The sequence below is a fragment of the Bufo gargarizans genome, chromosome 2 (genome assembly GCF_014858855.1).
Source record: "Bufo gargarizans isolate SCDJY-AF-19 chromosome 2, ASM1485885v1, whole genome shotgun sequence".
NCBI classification, from domain to species: Eukaryota; Metazoa; Chordata; class Amphibia; order Anura; family Bufonidae; genus Bufo; species Bufo gargarizans.
This window is the reverse complement of record NC_058081.1, coordinates 668,973,498-669,000,669: the sequence shown is the minus strand read 5'-3', so window position 1 is coordinate 669,000,669 and position 27,172 is coordinate 668,973,498.

Here is a 27,172-nt window from a genome sequence, read left to right as displayed (position 1 = left end):
AAAACCTCTGCTCCCCCAGATTGGACCATAACCATGGAAGATACCAAAGGCATACCTGAAATCTATGTAAATGTTAGTTATTTTACCTGCAACCATCTTACAAGCCTCAGTGAATGCCTTCAGCCCTACCTCATGCACTGATATTAGTGGAGGGAGTGGTTCTTTCTTGACAACATCAGTTTGGGTACTGACACAGCATATCCTGTGTTGTGTGATCTGGGCTTGTGATTTGGAACCATGTATAAAAGAAAACTTATGGATGAGCATGGATGAGCTTGTTTTGAAGCTCCTCCATGTGGCGTGCAGCCATGGATGGATTTGGCTGCAGGGCAGAGAGGGCTCAGGGGGCGTGGCTTCAGATTATAGAAAAAACAGGCAGATCTGCTTAATGACATATATTAGGAAATTAACTTTTTCCCTGCCTCCCACACAGTAGTAGGAAATACATGGAGAGTGGCCAACCGCTTTAATATTTGATACAGTTATACAATTGGATCTGAATGTACTTGCTCCACAGTTTGTATGACATTTATCCTCCCTGACGGTATTCCCGAGCGTGATTCGGGGCTAATATTCGCTGCCAGGAGCGGTAACCCCGAGTCATGCCCGGGGTAACATTGCAGAGTCCCCTCACTTTCTGCCGGCGATCTGGCGATGTCCTCCGCTGAGAGCGCCGGCCGGCATTTGACTTCCTGGTTCTGTTCCCTGCGAGCAGCAGCTGCGCAAGGGAGCAGAACTGGGCGGGAACTTCAAATAAATATAAACAGAAAAAGTGACAAACACACATAAAATAGGTTATACATTGTAATCTGAGAGGATGACACTGTATAGCCTCAGATCTGGTATTTGATGACTGTACAGTGCCCCTTGCCTGCCCTTTTACTGTCATTTGTGCCCATAAAATATTTATAACATGGCATCAAAAAAGCGCAACTTTACTACAAAAGCGCTTTTGGACCATTTGAGTGAAAGCAACAGTGACACGGAGGTGCTCACAGAACTGAGCAATAGTGAGTTGTGGGGAGATTTGTCGTCTGACACTGACACTGATCTGGCAAGTGACAACGGCGATGATCCTGCACCTGACCTCAGCCATGTGCACTTGGTGCCCTATTGACTGCGATACGGACCAGGTAGCGCCCCCAAGATTCCTGTTCACTGGATCACCTGGGATGAAGGTAGATGTTGAGCGTGACAACCCTCTGGCATACCTGCAATTATTCCTCACTGAGGAGGCAATTGAAAAAATTGTCACAGAGACAAATCGCTACCAAGAGCAGCAATCCGTTATGCTGCATGCCACGTTTTCCAGAAGCAGAAGTGGGAACCGGTGACCAAAAAGGACATGTGGCAGTTTTGGGGACTCATCATTCTTCAGGGGGTGATGGAGAAATTACTTCAGAAATCCTACTGGGCCACCAATAAGTTACTGGCCACTCCACTGTGATGTCAGAATACCGGTTTTCCCTCATCATGAAGTATTTCCAATGAAGAATTTGATGAGGCCACGCATCCTGCGCCCAAACTAAAAAAAATCTGGGAGGTATGGCAAATTATTGTGACCAATTTCCAGCGGACCTACGTGCCAGAAAGGGACGTCAGCATAGATGAAAGTTTAATGGCCTACAAGGGATGCCTAAGCTGGATACAGTACATTGCATCCAAAAGAGTGCGGTTTGGCATCAAATCCTACATGCTCGTCATCCACTGGATACATCTGGAATTTGGTCATTTACATCGGTAAAGGCACGAAGTTCAACCCCAGGTTCAGTGGCTATGGGATGGCCACATCATCTGTCCTTACACTGCTGGAGCCATTGCTGAACCAGGGATATTGTGTGGCCATGGACAATTTCTATACATCTCCGGAACTGTATGAGGTTTTGGTACAAAACAAGACTGATGCATATGGTACCGTTAGGCCTAACCGATGTGACATGCCATCTATGTGACATGCCAAGAAAAATTCAAAACCGGAGAAATGGTTCCCTGGCAGAAGGGTAAGATGATGGCAATGCGATGGCAAGACAAGAAGGACGTGTGTCTCATGAGTACTGTGCACAATACCTCTACTGTCATGGTCCACACAAAAGATGGGAAAGATGTGCTGAAGCCGCAAGTCGTTTAAGACTATAATAACACCATGGGAGGTGTCGACAGAGCCGATCAGGCAATGACATTTTATCCGGCTATGCGCAAACAGCAAAAAAAATACTATAATAAAATCTTCAGTCATCTTCTGGAACAATGCCTTTGGAATGCATATATCCTGCACAGAGCAAAGAGTGACATGCCTCTTGTTCATTCTGATTTTATATGGAAGGTGCTTGAGCGGATTTTTGTCAACCACCAGATGCCATCAGTAGCTGTGAACAGACCTGGACGTCGTGCTGTTGACGTTGTCAACCCAGAACGCCTGACTGGTCGTCACTTTATCGACTACATCCTGCCAACCGCAAAAAAGGCAGCACCTACCAGGATGTGAGTGGTTTGCTGCTCAAAGAGAGATGGCAATGGAACGAAAGTCCGAAAAGAAACAATGCAGTCCCATGTTTCAAAATTTATCACACTCAGGATATTTATAGAATTTTCTGTGTTACTACATACCGAGCACTTGTAGTTGTAAGTAATACAGGCGCTGATTATGCAATTATATACATAATTAACTATTACAGATACGATTATACAGTGAGCGGGGACCGTGTAGTAGAATATAGTCACTGCTTGGGCCCCGCTGTCATTATAAAACCAGATGCGACCCCCACCCCCTGTATTGGGTGTCATTCACACTACAGGGACACTGTCATGGAGGGGATCTGTGGATAACACATAGCATAAGATGCTATATATGTGTCATCCACAGATCCCCCCCATAACTGTCATACACAGATCTCCATAACAGTGCCATCCAGAGACCCCAATAAGAGCCACCCACAGATCCCCCATAAGTGTCACCCAAAGATCCCCCATAAGTATCACCCGGAGATCCCCCATAAGTGTCTCCCACAGATCCCCCATAAGTGTCACCCACAGATTCCCCATAACAGTGCGTCACCCATAGATCCCCATAACAGTTCACCATTCACAGATCCCCCATAACAGTGCTATCCACAGACCACAATTAGTTCAAAACCCACCAAAAGCACACCTTTTGGTTCAAATTTTCTTTTTTCTTATTTTCCTCCTCAAAAACCTAGGTGCGTCTTAAGGGCCGGTGCGTCTTATAGGGCGAAAAATACGGTGTATATATATATATATATATATATATATATATTTATTTTTTTTTTATTTTTTTTTTTATAGTGGGGTTTCGCTCTGGTAGTTAGGACTAACGGATGCAGTATAGAGTCAAAGTACACAGCTCTTGAATCAAACAGTGGTGTTTATTCACACATTGGTGTATAACAAAATGCAGATAAGCTGTATCACAAAACTCAGATGTATTGATATTTGTTCACACACAAGGAAAGTCCATAAACAATAAAAGTCTGTTGCCTTTAGAGGCACAGCCCTCAGTTCACAGCACACAGACCCATGGGGCCAGATTTATCATTGCTCTGACAGCTCACTCCACTTTCACGTATGGCTGAAGTCAGTTTTAGCCAAGTCAGATTTATGATCGGCCCTTTAAGACTGTAATATTGTGGTTTGACGGTAGCAGTTTATCCGTCAGTAAGCAGCTTTACAAAAGTTGCACATCTTTACGAAATAGTCACACGTCTTTACGAAAAAGTCGCATGTTCTATTAAAAAGTCTCATAAGAGCATTTTTTAGCAACTTTTTTCGACTTTTTAAATAGTCCCAATAGTAAATCTGTCTAGAGATTAATTTACATAAGAAAACATGCCCACTTTCAGAAAACTGGCGAGCATAGTGCAGAGCAGAAAATAGTCGCAAAATTTTGTGCAGTTTTAGTGATTGCGCAAAAATCTGCAACTTTTTCACTCCATTATTCTGACTTGAGCTAATGATAAATCTGGGCCACATGAGCTCCACTGTCAGAGGGAGGTAAATCCACCAAAGTTTTTTATGCCTGGCAAAACCCGGCCTGAAATATGGGGAGTAGTCACCCACCCAGCACTTTGACTAAGAGCCGCCCCGGATCAGCTATGACAGCCATGCTAAATATCACGGTGTCAATTAGCAATATCTGCTGCTGACACACAAAATACCGGCTCTTACTTCACCGAGGCAAGAAACCTTGGTGACACATACCTTCTATCCACAATGATTCCAGGTACCTTCCTAAACCCCCCCCCCCACTTTGTTCAACTGCCATACTGTATACCCGGGACAGGGCATCCGCGTTTCCCTGCAACCGGCCTATCCTGTGTTCCACAGAGAACTTAAAGTTCTGTAAGGACAGGAACCACCTGGTGACTCAGACATTTCTCTCTTTGGCCTGGCTCATCCACTTGAGAGGGAAGTGGTCAGTCACCAGGTGGAACTTTCTCCCCAACAAATAGTAGTGGAGAGACTCAAGTGCCCACTTGATAGCCAGGCACTTTCTCTCCACTATACTATGCCTGGTTTTGGCTGGGGTTAGCTTGCGGCTTAAAAAGACAATGAGATGCTCCTCCCCATTGACTCCCTGACATAGTACAGCACTGAGGCCTACTTTGGAAGCATCTGTCTGTACCATGAACTCACTATTGAAATCGGGCGCCACCAAAACTGGTGACCCGCACTGGACCTTCAAAGTGGGAAAAGCCTCTTCCACCCGCTCATCCCAGCGAGCCATCACTGATTTTCTTCCTTTCAAAAGTTCTGTCAAGATCTCTAGGGAACAAATCTCATGTGATAGCCTATCATCTCTAGGAACGACTTTACTTGTTTAGTGGTGACAGGTCGGGGCTAATTTCTTATTGCCTCTATTTTGTTTACCTGGGGTTTGATCACTCTGCGGCCAATACCATACCCCAGGTATTTTGTCTCTTCTAACCCTATTGTGCATTTTTTCGGGGTTAGCGGTTAGTCTGGCTTTTCAAACAAAGTCTACTATAGCCTGCACTTTGGGCAGGTGACTTTCTAAGTCGGTACTGTGGATGACATTATCTTCCAGTTAAGCCGAAGCGTACCGACGATGTGGTCGCAGCACAATGTCCATGTCCGTGGAGGTGCCACGCAGACCAAAGGGTCACACCATATACTGGTACAGCCCCTCCGGTGTGATGAAGGTCGTTTTCTCTTTGACAGTTTATGTTAATGGTATCTGCCAGTACCCTTTGATTAGGTTCAAAACAGAAAAATACCGGGCTTGTCCTAACCTCATCTACCCAGGGCATGGAATATGCGTTGAACTTAGATACCGCGTTTAATTTTCGAAAAATCATTACATAACCGCAACGTCCTGTCCGGTTTGGGTATCAGTAATATAGGGCTGGCCCACTCACTTCTAGACTCCTCGATGACATCTAGTTGCAGCATTAGTTGTACTTCCTCAGAGATGGCCTGTTGCCGAGCCTCGGGTACCTGTTATGGTTTCATCAGGATTTTGGCTTGAGGCTCAGTGACAATGTCATGCTGGATTATGGAGGTGCGTCCAGGGAGGTCTAAGAACACAGTCTGTTTAGAGGAGAGGCTGTCAGTAATCTTCACTGTGGCAACCGCTTCCCTTACATCAGACTTAGGGGCCGGAACCTCTCCCACTAGAAAACTTGGCCGCAGGCTATCATCAGTACTGGTCTCCCTATCCTTCCACGGTTTGAGTAAATTAACATGGTACACCTGCTCCAGCTTCATCCACCCTGGCTGGTGTACCTTGTAGTTTACTTCTCTAACCTTTTAGAGTGCCTCGTAGGGTCCCTGCCACCTACCGGCCACTGTGGTTAGAGACACCAGTGTGGTGGAGTAGTCTTTCAAGTCTCCATGAATGCACATCACCCCAACTTTCCGGCCAGTATACTTAGCGGACCGCACCGGGGTAGCCCTTACCAGGGTCACAAAGCTCCCTGAGTCCAGCAGCGTCTCCACTTGAGTGTCTCCCACTTTCACCTGGCACAAGTTGTCTAGAGCCTCAGGGGTACCTGTGGCACACAGTTTCCTAGCATATAGTGATTATCAGTAACCACAATTAGTGTCCATGGGCTCAAACCGATGAGGACACTCAGCCCTGGTGTGGCCAGGTTCCTGACACCACCAGCAGATTAACTGGGTCCAGCTAATAGGGGAAACCTACCTCCCGGGGGGGGGGGGGGTTCATTGGCTCATACTGGTGGGCCTAGGGTGGGGAGTACTGAAGTTTGCCTGCCCTCCTCCCAAAATAACCCCCCTTGAGATTCTTGGTGGCCTCATAGCATTCCACCAGGTCCACCATTTCCAGGGTATTTCCAGGAGATACCTGGCCGATCCAGTCCTGGAGAGGAGGTGGCAGCGCCCCCCAGAATATGTCAGCCAATAGTCTATCCAGCATAGCCGTGGGACTCAGCACATCAGGCTGCAGCCACTTTTGCAAAAGGTGGAGTAAGTCATAATACTGGGGTCTCGCAGGCTCACCCGACCAAGACATTCACCCCCAGTTACCCCCCTTTACCTTTGGGTAGTCGGCCGCTTGATCATCCGGCAAGTCGAAATACACCCGCTGGGACTCTGATGCCATGAAAGAATCGGCAACCTCAGCCCACTGGTCTCGGGGCAGCTTTTTCCTGGTGGCCACTTTCTTGCACATCGACAGGTACGTTTGCAGGTGTCATCAGGGCTTTTTTTCGGGCGGAACGCACCAGAACGGCATTCCGCTAACCTTTTGACATCGCAGCCTGCCATGCTCCAGCATCGCAGGCTGCGATGTATCAGCGTGGAGGGACTGGGAGGAGGAGCTGGTGGCCGGTGCGTTCACTGTGCTCCGGCCCCCAGCTCCAGTACAGTTATAGAATGTGTAAAATTAATAATGATTCTATTCATGCTGCCCCCTATGTAGTACTGTTTAACATTCAATATATCCATTCTACTCACAGGGCTACTGTTATCGTAATGCAGGCCGGCCGGGCAGACGAGCGGCAGCGTCACGTGCCTGCCCGGCCTACTTTATGAATGAAGCAGGCGGCGCAGGCACGTGACGTTAGTCAGTGACGTTGCCGCTCAGTAGCCCTGTGAGTAGGATGGATATAATGAATGTTATACAGTAGTACAGAGGGGGCAGCATGAATAGAATAATTATTAATTTTACACATTTTATAACTGTACTGGAACGGCAATGGGGGGTCTGTGGATGGCACTGTTATGGGGTGGGGGGGTCTGTGGATGACACTGTTAAGGGGGGTCTGTGGATGGCACTGTTAAGGGGGGTCTGTGGATGGCACTGTTATGGGGTGGGGGGGTCTGTGGATGGCACTGTTAAGGGGGGGCGTTTGTGGATGACACTGTTAGGTGGGGGGGTCTGTGGATGGCACTGTTATGGGGTGGGGGGGTCTGTGGATGGCACTGTTATGGGGTGGGGGGGTCTGTGGATGGCACTGTTAAGGGGGGGTCTGTGGATGGCACTGTTAAGGGGGGGGTCTGTGGATGGCACTGTTAAGGGGGGGGTCTGTGGATGGCACTGTTAAGGGGGGGTCTGTGGATGGCACTGTTATGGGGTGGGGAGTCTGTGGATGGCACTGTTATGGGGTGGGGGGGTCTGTGGATGGCACTGTTACAGGGGGGTCTGTGGATGGCACTGTTAAGGTTGGGTCTGCAGATGGCACTGTTATGGGGTGGGGGTCTGTGGATGGCACTGCTTTGGGGTGGGGGGGTCTGTGGATGGCACTGTTATAGGATGGGGGGGTCTGTGGATGGCACTGTTATGGGGTGGGGGGGGTCTGTGGATGGCACTGTTATGGGGTGGGGGGGTCTGTGGATGGCACTGTTATGGGGTGGGGGGGTCTGTGGATGGCACTGTTATGGGGTGGGGGGGTCTGTGGATGGCACTGTTATGGGGTGGGGGGGTCTGTGGATGGCACTGTTATGGGGTGGGGGGGGTCTGTGGATGGCACTGTTATGGGGTGGGGGGTCTGTGGATGGCACTGTTATGGGGTGGGGGGTCTGTGGATGGCACTGTTATGGGGTGGGGGGGTCTGTGGATGGCACTGCTATAGGATGGGGGATCTGTGGATGCCATCGAAAGATCCCCCATACCAGTGCCATCCACAGATCCCCCATTAACAGTGCTATCCGCATCTGGGACGTTTCTTTGCTGGGCTGGTCTTTTATAGCCCAGCCCCAAATTTTACTTGCATCCCTGTTCTCTAAAGGGGCAGTTTTAGGGGTCTGTCCTAGGGGTGGGTAGGGGCATGGCCAGGGGAGGCGGGTGAGTTCCACCACCTTTTCTCTGAGAAAAAAAGCCCTGGGTGTCATCTTAGGGATGACTGCACTGACTGCTTTCCGGGCATCGTGGATGCTTGGGGTTGCTCCTGCTGTCTGCAAAGCCATCATGTTGTAGCAGCAACAGGTTGGTGTCTTGTACTGTTGAGCGAGTATGCTCGGTCGAATACCAGTTTGGCTCGAGCATCGCTATGCTCGGCACATGAAGGTACTCGGCCAAGTACTGCATGTGCTCGACCGCAATGCTCGAGTCTCCTCCCCGCATGTTTCGCAGCTGCTAAGCAGCCAATAAACGTGCAGGTAGCCATGTTGGCTACTGGCATTACAGTAATTGGCTGGCCAGAACGAATCATCGGGTGCTATATAGCACCCGCTGATGCGTGTTCGGCTCGTTCTAAGTCAGGAGGAGCTGAGCATAGGAAGGGACAGAGAGTGTAGGGAGTGTAATTGAATTAAATTTTTCTACAAAAACATTTCATAGATCCAAAAGTCCTTGTAAGGACTATTGTGTGTGACAGCAGCAATATATGTTTGAAGCGCAACCTGCACTAAATTACTAAGTGTTAGTGAGAGCTGTGCATAGGAAGGTACAGACAGTGTAGGGACTGTAATAGGAAGATTTTTATACAGAAAAGTTTACAAAAACACAAAAGTCCTTTTAAGGACTATTGTGTGTGACAGCAGCAATATATATTTTTAGCGCATCCTGCGCAAAATACCGTGTAATAGGCTGCTGCGGACAGTTAAATTATTTGCGCCACATCTTCTTTGTAAATTGTGCGCATCCCTAAAATATCAGTGACATCCAGTGCAGTTTTTCCATAGATGGTGTCCACTGCGGACAGTTAAATTATCTGCGCCCTTGGAGAGGGACATGAGATCTTTTGCCCTGATTCCCAACTTCTTGAACATCCACAGTCACAAGAACATGACAGTGGGGAATGACAATTAGTGTTTAATGAGGTGGTTAATGATGAGACATAGTTGCCAATCAGTCAACTGCAATTACTGTCTCAAGAGGTTAATGTGTCCCAGCGCAGCGTACACATGTCCTTAACCAAGGTATTTGAACGCAAGCGCAAATACTCAGCTACCCACCCACAGGCCATAGCACTAAATGCGTAACTTTCCAAATTACTAGCCCTGGAAATGTTGCCATTTAAGCTTGTGGACACTGAGGCCATCCGTAGCCTGATGTCAGCACCCGTCCCTCGTTACACAGTCTCCAGCCAAAGTGCCAGCCTTACAACAGCATGTGTCCGGAAACATCACATGTGCCCTGACCAATGCAGTTACTGGGAAGGTCCACTTAACCACGGACACATGGACAAGTGCATTCGGCCAGGGACGCTACATATACCTGACTACACACTAGTAAATATTGTGGAGGCTGGGAGCGATTTGTAGTCTGGGATGGCACAGGTGCCTCCTCCTCCACTCCCACCTCCGAATTATTCACTTGCAGCACCAGTCAATCATCAGTTGGTAGCTGGAAGCAGTGTAGCACTGCAGTGGGGAAGCGGCAACAGGCCAGATGAGGATGATATGCTTATGTGACAAACAGCACACTGCCGCAGAGCTATGGCAGGGTATAAGAGACCACACTGAGCTGTGGCTCTCACCACTCAACCTAGAATCAGGCATAGTTGAGTCTGATAATGGCTGTAACTTGGTGGCGGCTTTGGAGCTTGTCAAGCTCAGACACATCCCAGGCATAGATCTGTTCAGACAAAGTGTAAAATACAGTACAGTACAATATATATTGTTCTGTCCTGTATTATACAGACATCAGACCCACTGGATCTTCAAGAACCAAGTGGGTCTGGGTCAAAAAGAAAGTGAAAGAAAGTAAAAATCAAAAAACACATTTATCACTGATTAAAAATGTAAAAAAAAAAATCCCTACACATGTTTGGTATCGCCACGTCCGTAACGACCTGATCTATAAAACGGTCATGTTACTTTACCCAAACGGTGAATGCCCTAAAATAAAAATAAAAAACTATGATGAAATTGAAATTTTGCCCACCTTACTTCCCAAAAAAGGTAATAAAAGTGATCAAAAAAGTTGTATGTATAAAACAGTCATCTCATCCCGCAAAAATCATACCCTACCCAAGATAATCGCCCCAAAACTGAAAAAACTATGGCTCTTAGACTATGAAAACACTAAAATATGATGTTTTTTGTTTCAAAAATGAAATCATTGTGTAAAACTTGCATAAATAAAAAAAAAGTATACATATTAGGTATCGCCGCGTCCATATCGACCGGCTCTATAAAAATATCACATGACCTAAGCCCTCAGGTGACCACCGTAAAAAAAAAAAAAAAAAACGGTGTAAAAAAAGCTATTTTTTGTCATCTTACGTCACAAAAAGTGTAATAGCAAGCGATCAAAAAGTCATATACACCCCAAAATAGTGCCAATAAAACCATAATCTCATCCCGCAAAAAATGAGACCCTACTTAAGATAATCGCCCAAAAACTGAAAAAAACTATGGCTCTTATACTATGGAGAGAAAAAAGGGGGGTAAAAAGGGGGTCAGTCAGCACATCCCAAAGCGCAGGGGCACGTTGCTATGGCTGGGAACAAGACTGTTAAACAAAACAAGGAATGCAACAGCTCACTGCAAACCAAATAAAGTACAAAATTGCATCATAATATCAAATGCTGAACTAATAAGTTAGAGATATTTGGCAAATCGTTTTGTACAAAATTATTTGAGCCCGTCTGCCGACCGTCAAGGCAATCTCTAGTTAGACGGGTTCCTAACACTAAATATATCTGTTATGTGCCATAGCAGCTATCATACAATTCAGAAAGTGCAGGTTCCACTTACATGCTGGATCCGCCTGAATTTCCGTCATTTTCGGTGCCAAAATGGCCTCCACTATATCCAGGGAAAGCAGTCACCAGCATGCACGCTGGGCCCATTCCACACCACCCCCGGCGCCACATGGTCACCAAGGACTGCAATGAGAGTCCACACACTATCTCTCTCCTGGTGCCATGTGGCTTCAGTGAGTGATGGGGAGTGGGCCAGGCTATATACTAACACTAATTAAAATCAACCTGTGGGACAAACGAGCAAGTGGAACCTGCACTTTCTGAATTGTATGATAGCTGCTATGGCACATAACAGATATATTTAGTGTTAGGAACCCGTCTAACTAGAGATTGCCTTGACGGTCGGCAGACGGGCTCAAATAATTTTGTACAAAACGATTTGCCAAATATCTCTAACTTATTAGTTCAGCATTTGATATTATGATGCAATTTTGTACTTTATTTGGTTTGCAGTGAGCTGTTGCATTTCTTATACTATGGAGACACTAAAACTTTTTTTTGTTTTAAAATTCATTCTTTGGGTAAAACTTACATAAATAAAAAAAATGGTATACATATTAGGTATTGCCGCGTCCGTGACAACCTGCTCTATAAAATTACCACATGATCTAACCTGTCAGATGAATGTTGTAAATAACCCAAAAAAATGGTGCCAAAAAAGCTATTTCTTGTTACCTTGCCGCACAAAAAGTGTCATATAGAGCAACCAAAAATCATAAGTTCCCTAAACTAGTACCAACAAAACTGCCACCCTATCCTATAGTTTTTTTAAATGGGGTCACTTTTTTGGAGTTTCTACTCTAGGGGCGCATCAGGGGGGCTTCAAATGGGACATGGTGTAAAAAAAAAAGCAGTCCAGCAAAATCTGCCTTCCAAAAACCGTATGGCATTCCTTTCCTTCTGCGCCCTGCCGTGTGCCCGTACAGCAGTTTACCACCACATATGGGGTGTTTCTGTAAACTACAGAATCAGGGACATAAACAATGAGTTTTGTTTGGCTGTTAACCCTTGCTTTGTAACTGGAAAAAAAAAATATTAAAATGGAAAATCTGCCAAAAAAGTGAAATTTTGAAATTGTATCTCTATTTTCCATTAAATCTTGTGCAACACCTAAAGGGTGAACAAAGTTTGTAAAATCAGTTTTGAATACCTTGAGGGGTGTAGTTTCTTAGATGGGGTCACTTTTATGGAGTTTCTACTCTAGGGTTGCATCAGGGGGCTTCAAATGGGACATGGTGTCAAAAAACCAGTCCAGCAAAACCTGCCTTCCCAAAAAATTGGTTATAATGGAAAATAGGCAAAAAAATGAAATTCTCAAATTTCATCCCGATTTGCCAATAACTCTTGTGCAACACCTAACGGGTTAACGAAGTTTATAAAATCTGTTTTGAATACCTTGAGGGGTGTAGTTTATAGAATATGGTCATTTTTGGGTGGTTTCTATTGTGTAAGCCTCGCAAAGTGACTTCAGAGCTGTAGTGGTCCCTAAAAATTGGGTTTTTGTAAATTTCAGAAGAATTTCAAGATTTGCTTCTAAATTTCTAAGCCTTGTAACATCCCCAAAAAATAAAATATCATTCCCAAAATAATTCAAACATGAAGTAGACATATGGGGAATGTAAAGTCATCACAATTTTTAGGGGTATTACTATGTATTACAGAAGTAGAGAAACTGAAACTTTGAAATTTGCAAATTTTTCCAAATTTTTGTTAAATTAGGTATTTTGTAGTGCAAAAAATTTTTTTTTTTTTTAACTTCATTTTACCAGTGTCATGAAGTACAATATGTGACGAAAAAAAACAATCTCAGAACGGCCTGGATAAGTCAAAGCGTTTTAAAGTTAAAGATAGAAGTCGGGCGGCACTGCTGTTGTGGGTGCACGATCCGTGGGTGTCCCCCAGATACTTGATATGAAGAAAAGGTCGGCACTCCTTCTGGTATGATTTTCAATATTTTACTCGCCACTCTTGGATAGAAGTGACGCGCGTTTCGGCACGTTCAAGTGCCTTTCTCAAACTCATGCATATGGCAAATGGCAATGAAATGAATATCAACACATGTTTAAATAGCCCGCCCCTCATCACATGATAGAACTTCAGGTCATCTGATTCAGGCGTCATGTTGGCAAGGCAACCAAGGTATGTTTACAAACATCCGAAATACAAACATGGATGCGATCCCTCTGTATCGTCAGGGATCGCAAGATCAGTTACACTGTGGAAACACATAAAGAATATGAAGACAAAAGTAGTCATTAATACAAATTTAAACGGATAATTACTCACAAGATTAATTCATATGTATTCTCATAGGAAACTGCTGACCGCGTACTCACGATTCAACCCCTTGGGTGTCAGCGTTTGTAGGCGGTGTATCCAGTAGGCTTCACGTTTTAACAATAACTCCACCCTATTCCTTCCTCTTCGAGGGGGTAGTACCTCCTCGATAATTTGAAACCTAAGCTGGGCCACATTATGTTTTTGCTGCGAAAAATGCAAAGGAATTGGCAATAATAAGTTTTCATTACGAATGGTCGATTTGTGTTTTGCAAATCGATCTTTCATTCTCATCGTAGTCTCCCCTACATAACAGAGTCCACATGGACATTTCAATAGATATATAATAAAGGAACTATTACATGTGAAGTGGCCCTTTACGGGAATTTGTTCCCCACTGTGTGGATGTGAGATATAAGGGCCTTTTATTATGCTGGAGCAGTGAATGCAACTTAAACAAGAGAAGGTGCCCTTCCTGACAGTAGAAAATGTCATTTGTCGTGGGCCCTTTTTAGCTGTGCCTATATCTGCTCTAATAATTTTGTCCCTTAAATTACTTGCCCGCTTATAACATAGCATTGGTGGACTTTGAAATTCTGTGATCTGAGGGTAAGACCTAGTGATAATATTCCAATACTTATTAATTACCGCTCTAACACGGTTAATCCAAGGATGGTACTGTATAACTAGGGGGAGTTTTTTAGAGGTCGTGTTTCATTTTATTGGCAATGTTTCACATTTGTTACGTTGATCTGTAAGTAGCCATTCGGGATAGCCCCTGTAAAGGGGGAATATTAATTACCAATATTATGCGAATATCGATAATTGATATTCCTAAATAGGAGGAGCCGTCTAGTGATGACTCCGCCTATTTATGCCTTTAAATAACAATTACACAATATCTTCGCTATGCCTTACACTAATCACTATACTAGCTGCATGCGCCTTACTTACTACCGCTAACAAGTACACACTACACAAAGGGTACAAGTAACACAGTATTTATTGCAATACACTACGCACACAATACTGACAACACAACACTAAATATACAGTACTCAACTACACTACACTTTCCCAAATTCCACCCATAAACTAACTAGACAGTTCACACATCCAAGTAACATTAACAACCCACCCACCTGACTAATATTCTATCCCTAGGGGAACGACGAGGGTTAACGGTGGTTTTGCTGGGGATAAGCAGACCACAAACACTAAGGGGGGCTCAGGGGTATGAAAGGGGTTATAATCAGGGGTGTGGTGAGATCAGGGAGGGTAATTAGAGGTGGTAGGATCAGGGCAGGGACTATATAGGGTTAATCAGGAGGCACAATAGGGGTATCAGGGCAGGGAGTAGATAGGGTTAACCAGGAGGCACAAATGGGGTATCAGGGCAGGGACTAGATAGGGTTAACCAGGGGTGGCAGGGACTAGGGTAAATCAGGGGTCTATGGGGTCAGGGAATTAAAGGGTTTAAACGTAGGTGGTATAGTGGTCAGGGAATCGTTGGTGGTATAGGGATCAGGGGTTAATGATACTTAATGTTCTGCTCGTTGTCCAGGGGGGCTCGTCAGTCCAGGGGTGATGTCCTGCCCGGTGGTGTCTTGGACTCCTGAGCGGAGCGCCGCCTGCCTATTTAAACTTGGCGGCGCCCGCTCGCAGTCCCCCTTTTGCCACCGTGCGCATGCGCGCGGCCGGCCTGAACACGTGGGCCGGCGCGGTGATGTGACGTCACCGCGCCGGCCCGAGGATCTTGGAGCGCGCTTCCAGGGGGGGGGATCCTTTGATCCTCCCGCCTGTGAAGCGGACGCCTACCTCCGGTGCTGTAATTACAGCGCCGGAGGTCAGCCACTCACAGGGGCATGGGAACGCTTTGTTCCCATGTCTCTGTTAGGCGTACCATCTCCGGCGCGATCGGAGATGGTGACAAAGGGCAGAGGATCTCATTGATCCTCTGTCCTTTGTAGAGGCCGACGCTGGACATGATTGTCCAACTGTCGGTCTCCTCCACCCCTCCAGCAGGCAGCATGATTCCGGCATATATGCCTATAGATGCTTGGGGCACATCTATAAGCATATATGAACGGACAGTACATATGGGGGCATATATTTATCAAAGGGGGCAATATCAAGGGGGTATATGTATATTTTCAGGGGGCACATCTCAAGGGGGCACATATCAAGGGGGCATACATATATATCAAGGGGGCACATATCAAGGGGGCATACATATATATCAAGGGGGCACATATCAAGGAGGCATACATATATATCAAGGGGGCACATATATATCAATCCCCACAGGGGCATGAATGAGCCCCTGGGGAATATCAGAGGCAGATGGGCGCAGGTGCTGGGCACATCTGCGCACATCGCCCTCTGAGGGGATTATGCACCGCAAATATATATATGTATGCCCCAGTAGGCATGCATATCTACCACCCTTCCTCAACAATCCCCCTGTTGTCGGAAATACGACAATATCTTGGGGGGGAAGGGTGGAGGCATCTTTGTCCCCTTCAACCCCATCCTCGGTGATGGTCCAGGAAAACCGGAGTGCACCCTGTCTCTTAGGTACCTAGACATCATCTAACCCAACGACTTCCTTTGACCTGCCCTTCACTGTAACCGACTCCTCCATCCACAGGATACACCGTCGTCTTCTTTTCCCAGGAACTCTTCTGCCTTGATTGTTACGGTGTCAGCCCCTCCTACTGTCATCTCTTTCTGGACTTCCGGAGTGGCTTGTACCTCGCAGTCTTTGACTGGTCTTTCTCTCATTCTTCCGGTGTCGGTCACTCCTGAAGTTTAGAATGACCACACCCTCGCTGTCTCTCGGCAATTGCTGCCGATCTTCAGGTGTCGTCCACGCCCAAGGAATCTGGAGTGGGTCCACCCTTACAGTCTCAGTCTCCATTTTGCGTCATGTCTTGTTCCATCTTGATCGAAGGATGGGTGCGGTTCTCCCATGGACAGCTGAATCGGTCTTTACGAGGCAGGTCAGATCTTTCTTCAATAGAGGTGATGTCACGGTACCTAAATTCTAACAACGGGAATACCTCCGTTACACTACACATCCAGGTTTTCCCTCATGATCCTTACCGTTCAGGGGTCAAAGTGGCAAACGGCAACCAGAGGGGCCTGTCCCTATCGTGCCCTATTCTATCCCCATTCACACCACCTATTTACACAGTAACCCCCAACCCCCCAAACCCAAGAGTTCCGTCCAATTGTCCTGTCCTTTGGGTGATTAGGCCTCAGGACTTCTTGTGAAGTCAAGCCCTGGGCCTTCGGCGGTTGACTTCATGAAGTGCCGTCTGGTTCTGGTTTAGTTGGTCCGTTAGTCTCTTGACTCTCCGATACATCCACCATAGTCCAAGGTACATGAGTCCAACCAGAACCAGAAGCACTATCACCGGGTGTATCAATAAATTGAAAAATGACGTTGCCTTAGGACTGTATCCGAAAAGACTCTCCCACCACGAAACCTTTGAGTCCTTGTCCAATGCTGTGGCAACCGCGATAATCTTTGTTCTGTCATGGGTGAGTTGAATGGTGGCTTGCTTCTCCGTCTCCCGAAGACGTTGTATGATCTCTTCCTCTTGGCTGAAATCCATCAGGAGATGTCTAAGTTCTTTGCCGAACCCAAGAGGAATCTTCTGAAGTCTTACAGGAACATCGGGGCGGATGTCAAGTCTTTTCTCTGGGGTAATCGGGGTTCTTCCCTGCTGCTCTGCGACATTCAAACCTAAAACGAGACTAAGGGTGCAGTACGCTCCGGGGCGGAGTGTTCCTCGTTCGGTGCAGTTAAGCCCAAAAATTGCATATGATGGATCACTCCCTTGGTATCAACACCAATACCCCTGCCCCAAAGGATGAGGGCATTGGGTTGGCCTTCATCTCACAGGACCCCTCGGTGTTCCAACACTGGTGTCTGAGCATCCGCTCCCGACTACCCTGACAGAGGATGGCATTCTCCTTTATCCGACATCCCTCTGTATCAAACAAAGAGGGATGGCCCTCCTCATAGGTTAGAACGCCCGAGGGGAGCTGGGGATGAAGCACCGTCTGGTTGTTAATCATCGTTCCTAGATTGATGACACTGTATCCTTGTCTGATGCGACCGGATACAGGTGCCAGGGACGAAGCAGTGCAGGTTAAATTTTGACATCCATGCCACTGAACCAACCACCAGTTGGTGTGATTAATGGCAAAAGGAGAAATCAGTGGACTTATTCGCTGACGGAGGTTGAATGGAAAGTGGCCGTTATGAAGTGCAGTGACAATATGTTTAAGGTTGTCCGAGAGTTCACTTTGGACCTGCGTACACGCCAGGGCAAGCTGAGCCCGATCCTGCTCCTCCAAAAGACCCGCAACTAACCTCCTAAACTTCTCGCGTATAGCAGAAGATAGAGAGGTAGTGGCATCAATGTGCGAGTGTTGTAAACCCTCTAAGACGTGGTCTACATCAATCTGGGTCTTGAATCCCTCCCCGGCGTGTCGCGCAACCTCCCCAAGCTTACTTCTCAGGACTTCCATATCCATAGTGTTCAGGGCACCCACTCCCAAAGCACCTCCGCCAAGTCCCATAGCCACCAGGTCTCTCCTCCCCCTGTTCTTCCTGGGTCGAGAGTCGTCTTTCCTGACCTCTTGCCCCGCCTCTATCCAACCTCTTACCATGTCAATTTGGTTCCTAACGAACTCCTCACACCTGTGATCCCAGTGATCAACTCGGAAGTCATCTACGGAAATTCTCCAGGTAAACAGGATGAATTTTGCCTCCGTGATGATCTTCCAGGGGGATGACAGTTGAGGAGCTACAGGGTCTGCCAATTGATGGATAGGGGTGGTGCAAGAGTCTGAATGTGGTCTTACGGGTTGGAGACCTTCTGTTTCGTAAGGGACCCTTACTACCGTAACACAGACCTGTCCCCGTCCTTTGAATGGATACCATTGTTCGTCTTCTCCAGCTTGTAACACTAGTTTCCCTACGGGTTTGGTTTGAGACAGATAGACCCATTGAGTAAAGGTCCAGCACCCTTCGTCGGCTGCCTCGCAAAAAGGCCACTTGAATGAACCATCTATATTGATGTCAAAGTTAATGTCCCTGCCTCTGGGGTCTGTCCAATCGGAAGACACATACCTACCCCGGTATTCCTCAGTCATAGGGGTACCATCCATCCATACATCCACTGTAGGGGTGTCCACCCCATTACACACTAAATCCCACCTCCAGGGATTAGTGTCTAACATCACCATCTGGGTATCCTGTTCCCAGTGGGCATAGGTGACGAAATAGTATCCCGTCACCTCAGGAACGCAGTTGTCTCTCATGATCGTAATCATGAAAGACCGTATGGATGGAGACCCCTTTAACTGCGCATACCTTGGGTCCTTGGCATCGGTCCGTACCTTTAAAACTGTGGCTCGATACAAACCCTCCAGTTTTACCGGACCACTCTGATCATTCCAGATGGCCTGATCAGAGTCACTGCAATTTAACTTTAACATCATTATGCTGGTTCGCAAGTAATCTGTGGATACATGTCCCTGTACATAACTGGATTCCCTGGTGATAATCATCTGGGAATCCCTCAACATACAATAAGCCTTCAGGGTGCCTTTTACCGGAATGGGCCTATCGAAATATGTCCTAACCCTCAACCCGTTTCTGCTATCCTTCCCTAGGAAGGTAGCTTTCAGGATGTACCAACCTCTGTACTCTGCCCCAGTGACATCTTCAGGACTCAGCAAACCCTCCTTTGTACACAACACTGAGGTAGTGTTGGCTCTCACTTGCTGGTAAGGGTGCAGGTGTGGATTCCTAGACACCCATCTTAAGGATTTGATAGGTACAGGGTCCAAGTCCTGAAAATGCCTGTATTCCTTGAGACAGAGAGCGTGTAAGTCATGTTGTATGGCAGACACATTCTCCACCGGGGTATAATGCTGAATTACACCGTTGGCAAAACCCTCTCTCTGGAAACCATACAGATACCATTGACCTGGTGTAAAGGTAACGTGCTCGTATGGTTCCAGGATTTTGCCACCCAAACATTCCACCATTAAAAGGCCGGGTCCATCAAGTGATATGCTGGCCATACCAATATTAGTCCCCAGGTCCTCCCCTGAAGAGGCTGAGCCTGCCACCAACATGCTTACCACCAGTGTCACAAGCTGGATACGTATCCCATTCAGAGGATGCCTAGCTCTTCCCTGGTAGTGAGGTCCCATGGAGTGTCTCCCTCTTGTGTTCTGCAATGAGATGGAATGTGTATAAGTGTATTGTATTCACCTTCATGCACAGCTGGAAGGGAGGTTACCCAAGAGGAACCTTTCTCCAGCAGTGCCTTGGAAAGCCGGGTTTTGATGGTCCGGTTCATCCACTCTACGATGCCCGCTGACTGAGGGTGATAAGGGACATGAAACCTTTGCTTTATGTCTAGGAGACCACAAAGCGCTTTCATGACCTTACCCGTGAAATGGGTCCCTCTGTCGGATTCTATCAATCTGGGTAACCCCCATCATGACAGAACTTGTTCCCAGAGAACACGGGCAGTGGTGTAGGCCGAATCATTGACCGTAGGGATGGCTTCTACCCACTTCGAGAAGACATCCACTACCACCAGGGCGTAACGACAGTTACGACTCCCAGTTGGCAAAGGTCCGATGAAATCAATTTGGATAGCGGACCATGGACCATCGGCAGGAGGAACCCGCTGTAACACTGGCTTAAAGGCAGATGCCCTTGGGTTAACCTGAGCACACACCAGGCACTGTTGCGTAACCTCCTCTACTGTGTTGGACATTCCGGGCCAGTACAATTTGTCTCTCAGGAGAGGCAAGAGCTTATTCCGGCCAAGATGTCCAAACATTTGGTGGTTCAACCGTGTCAGCTCTGCTTGCAGATGCTGAGGAACCACCGGGAGAGGAAGCGACTGTGTACCGGTGTCGTAACACAGGATCCCCTGTTGTAAGGACCAGGGATGCTGTGGTACTTGGATGTGTGTCATTAGAAGAGGATCCTTAGCTTGTTCCTCCTCGAATGACACCGGGCTGTCACTCAGATGGGTATGTGCTGCAATCCGGAATGCGGGCAGTGGCTCAGTGCCTGGTTCCCTAAAGGTCCCAGATACTGCTGCTAGTTTTGCCAGTTCGTCTGCCTGGTTGTTACCTATTGTCAAAGGTTCATCCCCTTTTTGATGCGCCGGGATTTTTATGATGGCTGCTTCCGCCACGTGTGCCATACCCCACTCCCACAGCTCCTTCAGGACTGACATATGAGCCAGAGGTTTGTTTTGGCTGTCCACAAATCCTCTTCTCTTCCAAACGTCCAGGTGCAATGTGAGGGAGCGAACTACATATGAGCTGTCGCTATATATAGTTTGTTTCCCTGGAGGGTGAAGAAGCAGAGCCTCTTTAACAGCCTCCAACTCTGCCCGCTGTGCTGACATGTGACCCGGTAACCGGACAAGACTCTGGGTACCAGTGGTCTCATCCAGCACAGCAAAACCTGTGACATATTCCCCATCCAGATAGAACCGAGAGCCATCAACAAAGATGACTCTGTCATCTGGATGCTTGTCAGTCCTGAACATTTGTGGAGAGTCGTCCATTACCGGTTGGCCACAGTCATGTTCAGTTCCAGTCAGGTTAAGCAACTGGGACAGAACATACTTGGCCTTGTGGTCCACCTGCAGATTCCGGCCGCTGAGATCCATGATCCATCTCCCGAATCTCTGTTGGGAGACTCCAGGGAGAGTATCACGGAGTAAAAGGGTCAACGGTGAATGTGGAGTCTGCAAAGTGAGGGGCCGGAAGCCAACAATATGCTCAGTGGTCTTAACAGCATAGTGTATGGCTGCCAATTGCTTGGCGCATTCATCGAACCCTCGTTCGACGGGCGAAAGCAGCCTGGAGAAGTATCCCAGCGGTCTGGTCTCGTAGCCTACTTTCTGTACCAGGACCGCTGCGATAGACTCGATCCCTGCATGCGCCTGTATGGCCAGTTCCCCATCTGAATGTGGAGTGGCCAACACAGGCGCCGAGGAGAGGTCCCTTTTCAGGGTTGAAAAGGCCTCTTCCTGCGCATCGGACCATCCTTTGATTGAGGGTTCCTCTCCCCGAAGGAGTTCGTAGAGAGGTTTCGCTTTGGCCGCGAAATCCTCTATGAACTCCCTCATGAAGTTGGCGACCCCCAGGAATTTTCTCAAATCCTGAAGGGTGCCAGGCCTGGGTAACTTTACCATGGCTTCCACACGGGTCGTCATGATACCTTTGGTTCCACAGGAAATTTGGACCCCAAGGAAAGTTACCTCTGCTTTAGCCAGATTTGCCTTATGGGGACTCAGTTTGAGTCCTGACTTTGCCAGGAGTCCTAGCAGCTCTTTCAACAGAACCAAGTGTTCCTCCATGGTTTCTGTATGCAAAAGCAAGTCGTCCACGTATTGTAAAAGGCATTCCGGTCGTGAGAATACACTCAGCACAGCCGCCAATGCCTGATGGAAATACGTGGGGCTGCTATGGAACCCCTGGGGCAGTACCGCAAACATGTACTGTTTGTCCCCCACCGTGAAGGCAAATTTGTACCGACACGACTCCGTGAGTTCGATGGAGAAGAACCCGTTGGCAACATCGATGGTCGAGCATACGCGGCTTTCGCCACTTATTCTGGCCATGATGTCGGGAGTTTGGGCCACCACCGGGGCTGACATTGGGGTGTATTTGTTAAGGACTTGGAGGTCTATGGTCAGCCTCCATGCATTCGTGTCCTTTTTCTTAACTGGCCAGAGGGCATTGTTGCACTTTGAGTTGCCCTCAATGACCACACCCCTAGTCTTCAATTCAAGGATTGTGTCAATAATTGAATGGGTGGCCTCTGGTGGAAATCGATATTGGCGTTGAGGTGGAGGGTCAGGACCCTCTATGTCTACCAAAACGCCAATCAGTCTGCCACAGTCATTCTTACTTTGGGCCCACAGATCTGGGTGCTTGTACACAATAGGCTCAAGGTCTGGATTGTGTGAGACCTCAGGCCACTTGTGTTCCAGCACATCAGTAGAGTTATCTACTGCTGGCAAAGGTGGTCCCAGATACTGGCGTTGAATGACAAACACCTTGGCTCGTCTGGGACCTCTCCACACAATGCAATTTGCCAGATCCAGGATCCACCCATTTTGTGTCATTACATCGGTTCCGATAATGTTATCAGAACCGGGGTAATACCACATGGGTATCCTGAGGGTAGTGCACCTGGTAATCTGAATGATTACCTCATCAATTCTGTGGGCCTTCACTCCCCCTTGTTGGTGATCAAATCCGATCACCACACACTGAGGGCTGTTGGGGAGTAGATCATGCTTGATATTGGTAATGGAAATTTCCGCCCCAGTATCAAGCATGATTTCCGTTTCTTTATCTTTTATCGTGGCTTTTATATGGGGTCTCCCTGAAGGATCCAGTATGATTGGACATACTGGTGCCAACTCTTTAGGGACCCCTAATCCTCATTCGATATCCACCAGACTCCCAGTAGGTACTCGTGTGGTACATACTGCCACTCTTGCGCTCTGTTCCTGATCCTTAGGTGTGGAATCTCTTGATTCCACGCCCCCTGGGACATTCATGACCGCCAAGCATTTTGGTGCTTGCCCTGATGAATGTCCCAGATTCATATCACTCTGTCCCCCCACAGGCCTGGCAAAATTGGGTTTCATCCTGAAACCGTTATTATTGCCATTTTTATCCAAATTTGTCCGGTTAATGTTTAACCACTGTGGACAATTTCTTTTTATATGCCCCTCTTGTAAGCACAGGAAACAACGAAAGTTTCCTGCCCTTTCCAACGGTGGGGCCGTGGGGCGAACGGTGGATGTATACCTTGTGTGTTGTACCCGGTCGTCTTGTGACCTACCGTATACAGGCACACGCTCCCTCACTTTCACAGACCTCTTACTGAGCAGTATGTCTTGTCTACACTGCTCAATAATCATGGCTGCGTCCGTGAGGGATGGCTCCCTAGCTGCACTCAGCCGGATTGCAGTATCAAGGTATGGGAATTTTTCCACAAACATGCGCACCATGCCTTGTGGAATCCCAATACCCTGATCTTTGGTAACCCTCCTGTACATTGCTTCAAACCGACTACACAATGACAAGGGTTCATCATGTATAGTAGGCTTGAATTTTGACAGGACCTCTGGAGTGACATCCCAGTGACCCGTGGCCAGTCTCGTGAGTATGGAGAGACGTTCTTCCTTATCATGAAACTGGCCATTCGTGGGTTGCATCCTCCCCGTTACCTCATACCTTTGATTAAGGTGTGTTGGTAACCATAATCTGAACAGCTCCATGCGATATTCCGGAGCCACTGAATATTTGTTACAGTGACCTTCGAAAATATCGCATGAAGCGAACGGATCTACATGGGGATCATATTTCGGGATCTGCTTGCAGATCCGTAACAGGAAGTTTATCCTTTCCATACTTGAATGGTTAGGATACATCTCTTCCTGTTTTTCCGGACGTGTTGGCGGATTGGAAGCGGAATATCCTCCACTCTCCTCTCCCCAACCGTTGTCCTGTTCCTGGTAACGGTTGCTACTCCTATTCTCCCCGGGTGTCGGGGTGAATCGTAGTGACCGCTCCACATGTCCCCTAGTGTCTACCACTGCGGATGTATTATCCGTCGAAGACCTTGGCACTGTCGCCGCTGTCTCCTCCTGTGCCGTTCCCGAATCACAAACTTGTTTCGTGGGCACCATACCGTTGGTACTAGGCCTGGACAAATTGGAGATTGCCCGCTGCAAGTCTGCAATGGTTTGCGTCTTTGCAGCCAGGTCCTCCCTCATCTGAACAATCAGGGCATCCGTAGATACCGTATTGTTCCTATACTGATTAATCTCAGTGTACAGCCGGAGTAGCTCTCTGTCCATATCAGAGTAGAGACTGTCCTTATCCGAGAGTCTCGACTCTAACACACAGATTTCTCTTCCCCTCTCGACTGTACACTGGGCTTCCTCTTGTAATTGAACCTCTAGTGTGTGAATTCTTTTACAGTTATCAACACAACAATTGCAGTGGAAGTTTGCCTTGTCCGCCACCTCCCCTGCCTTTCTTGTGCTGGTAAGTGTCTCTATGTGTTCCGCCTTCCAAATGGTATCCTCATAGGAAAGAACCAATTTGGCTAGCATTTGGAGGCGTTTGGTGGTCTTATTGAAGACACTCCTACTAATACAAACCCGGTCATGAGCGTAAGCCTGGTCCAGTAAAGCGGACCACAGCAGCTCAGCGGATTTGTATGTAGTAGGAACAATGGGATTAAAAGTGCTATTTTTGGCTAAGTGTTGGAGTGTGGAGAAGTTCATACTCACATTTTTCTGAGCCTCCATCTTCTTGTTGGTGCTGTACTTTCCCGTCCCTTGCAGCTGCTTGAAAGAAGTCCTTTTCTTCCGGAACGCTTCTTCCCGACCAGCCGGACTTCTATGTACCTCCAACGAAGATGGATCTCTTTCCGTGACGTATCCTTCTTCACACCCCAGCGACGGTGACGTGTAAAGCAAATACAAAAATATTAGTACACAGATAGATTATAGATTCTCTGCAAAAGATTTTGTTTTATTTCTGGTACTGTAAGGGAAGTATCGCTTCTCCAGTCCAATTATCGGGTCCTAGACGCTCAGACACTCCGCTGACCGCATCTCTCCTGCCCGATTTCACAGTACCAGCAACCCTCAGCCTTAAGACCAAAAACAAACGCAAAATCCACGCAGTGGGCCTGGCTCGCCAATGTAAAGGGGGAATATTAATTACCAATATTATGCGAATATCGATAATTGATATTCGTAAATAGGAGGAGCCGTCTAGTGATGACTCCGCCTATTTATGCCTTTAAATAACAATTACACAATATCTTCGCTATGCCTTACACTAATCACTATACTAGCTGCATGCGCCTTACTTACTACCGCTAAAAAGTACACACTACACAAAGGGTACAAGTAACACAGTATTTATTGCAATACACTACGCACACAATACTGACAACACAACACTAAATATACAGTACTCAACTACACTACACTTTCCCAAATTCCACCCATAAACTAACTAGACAGTTCACACATCCAAGTAACATTAACAACCCACCCACCTGACTAATATTCTATCCCTAGGGGAACGACGAGGGTTAACGGTGGTTTTGCTGGGGATAAGCAGACCACAAACACTAAGGGGGGCTCAGGGGTATGAAAGGGGTTATAATCAGGGGTGTGGTGAAATCAGGGAGGGTAATTAGAGGTGGTAGGATCAGGGCAGGGACTATATAGGGTTAATCAGGAGGCACAATAGGGGTATCAGGGCAGGGAGTAGATAGGGTTAACCAGGAGGCACAAATGGGGTATCAGGGCAGGGACTAGATAGGGTTAACCAGGGGTGGCAGGGACTAGGGTAAATCAGGGGTCTATGGGGTCAGGGAATTAAAGGGTTTAAACGTAGGTGGTATAGTGGTCAGGGAATCGTTGGTGGTATAGGGATCAGGGGTTAATGATACTTAATGTTCTGCTCGTTGTCCATGCGCACGGCCGGCCTGAACACGTGGGCCGGCGCGGTGATGTGACGTCACCGCGCCGGCCCGAGGATCTTGGAGCGCGCTTCCAGGGGGGGGATCCTTTGATCCTCCCGCCTGTGAAGCGGACGCCTACCTCCGGCGCTGTAATTACAGCGCCGGAGGTCAGCCACTCACAGGGGCATGGGAACGCTTTGTTCCCATGTCTCTGTTAGGCGTACCATCTCCGGCGCGATCGGAGATGGTGACAAAGGGCAGAGGATCTCATTAATCCTCTGTCCTTTGTAGAGGCCGACGCTGGACATGATTGTCCAACTGTCGGTCTCCTCCACCCCTCCAGCAGGCAGCATGATTCCGGCATATATGCCTATAGATGCTTGGGGCACATCCATAAGCATATATGAACGGACAGTACATATGGGGGCATATATTTATCAAAGGGGGCAATATCAAGGGGGTATATGTATATTTTCAGGGGGCACATCTCAAGGGGGCACATATCAAGGGGGCATACATATATATCAAGGGGGCACATATCAAGGGGGCATACATATATATCAAGGGGGCACATATATATCAATCCCCACAGGGGCATGAATGAGCCCCTGGGGAATATCAGAGGCAGATGGGCGCAGGTGCTGGGCACATCTGCGCACATCGCCCTCTGAGGGGATTATGCACCGCAAATATATATATGTATGCCCCAGTAGGCATGCATATCTACCACCCTTCCTCAACAGCCCCTTTACCTAAACTTATTGGTCATTTCTCTAAGACGAATATCCCGAGTAGAAGGATCACTGACTATCCTATTGACCCTCTGGAATTGTGAATAGGGAATAGACCTTTTCGTTGCCGGTGGGTGATTGCTATCATAGCTAAGGAGGCTATTGCGGTCTGTACTCTTAGTATATAGATCTGTTTGACAAACCCCATCCTGGCCCTTTATAACCCAGGTGTCCAAAAAAGGTATTTTGAAGAGATCTGTATGTGCTGTGAATTTTAATTCGGGCCATATATTATTAATAAAAGAAAAAAACTCTTGGAGGGTCTCAATGTCGCACCGCCATATGCAAAACACATCGTCTATAAAACGCTTCCAAAAAATGCAATGCTCTTGAAAAAGTAAATGAGGATATATGAAATCCTGTTCGAATCGAGCCATATAGCAGTTTGCATA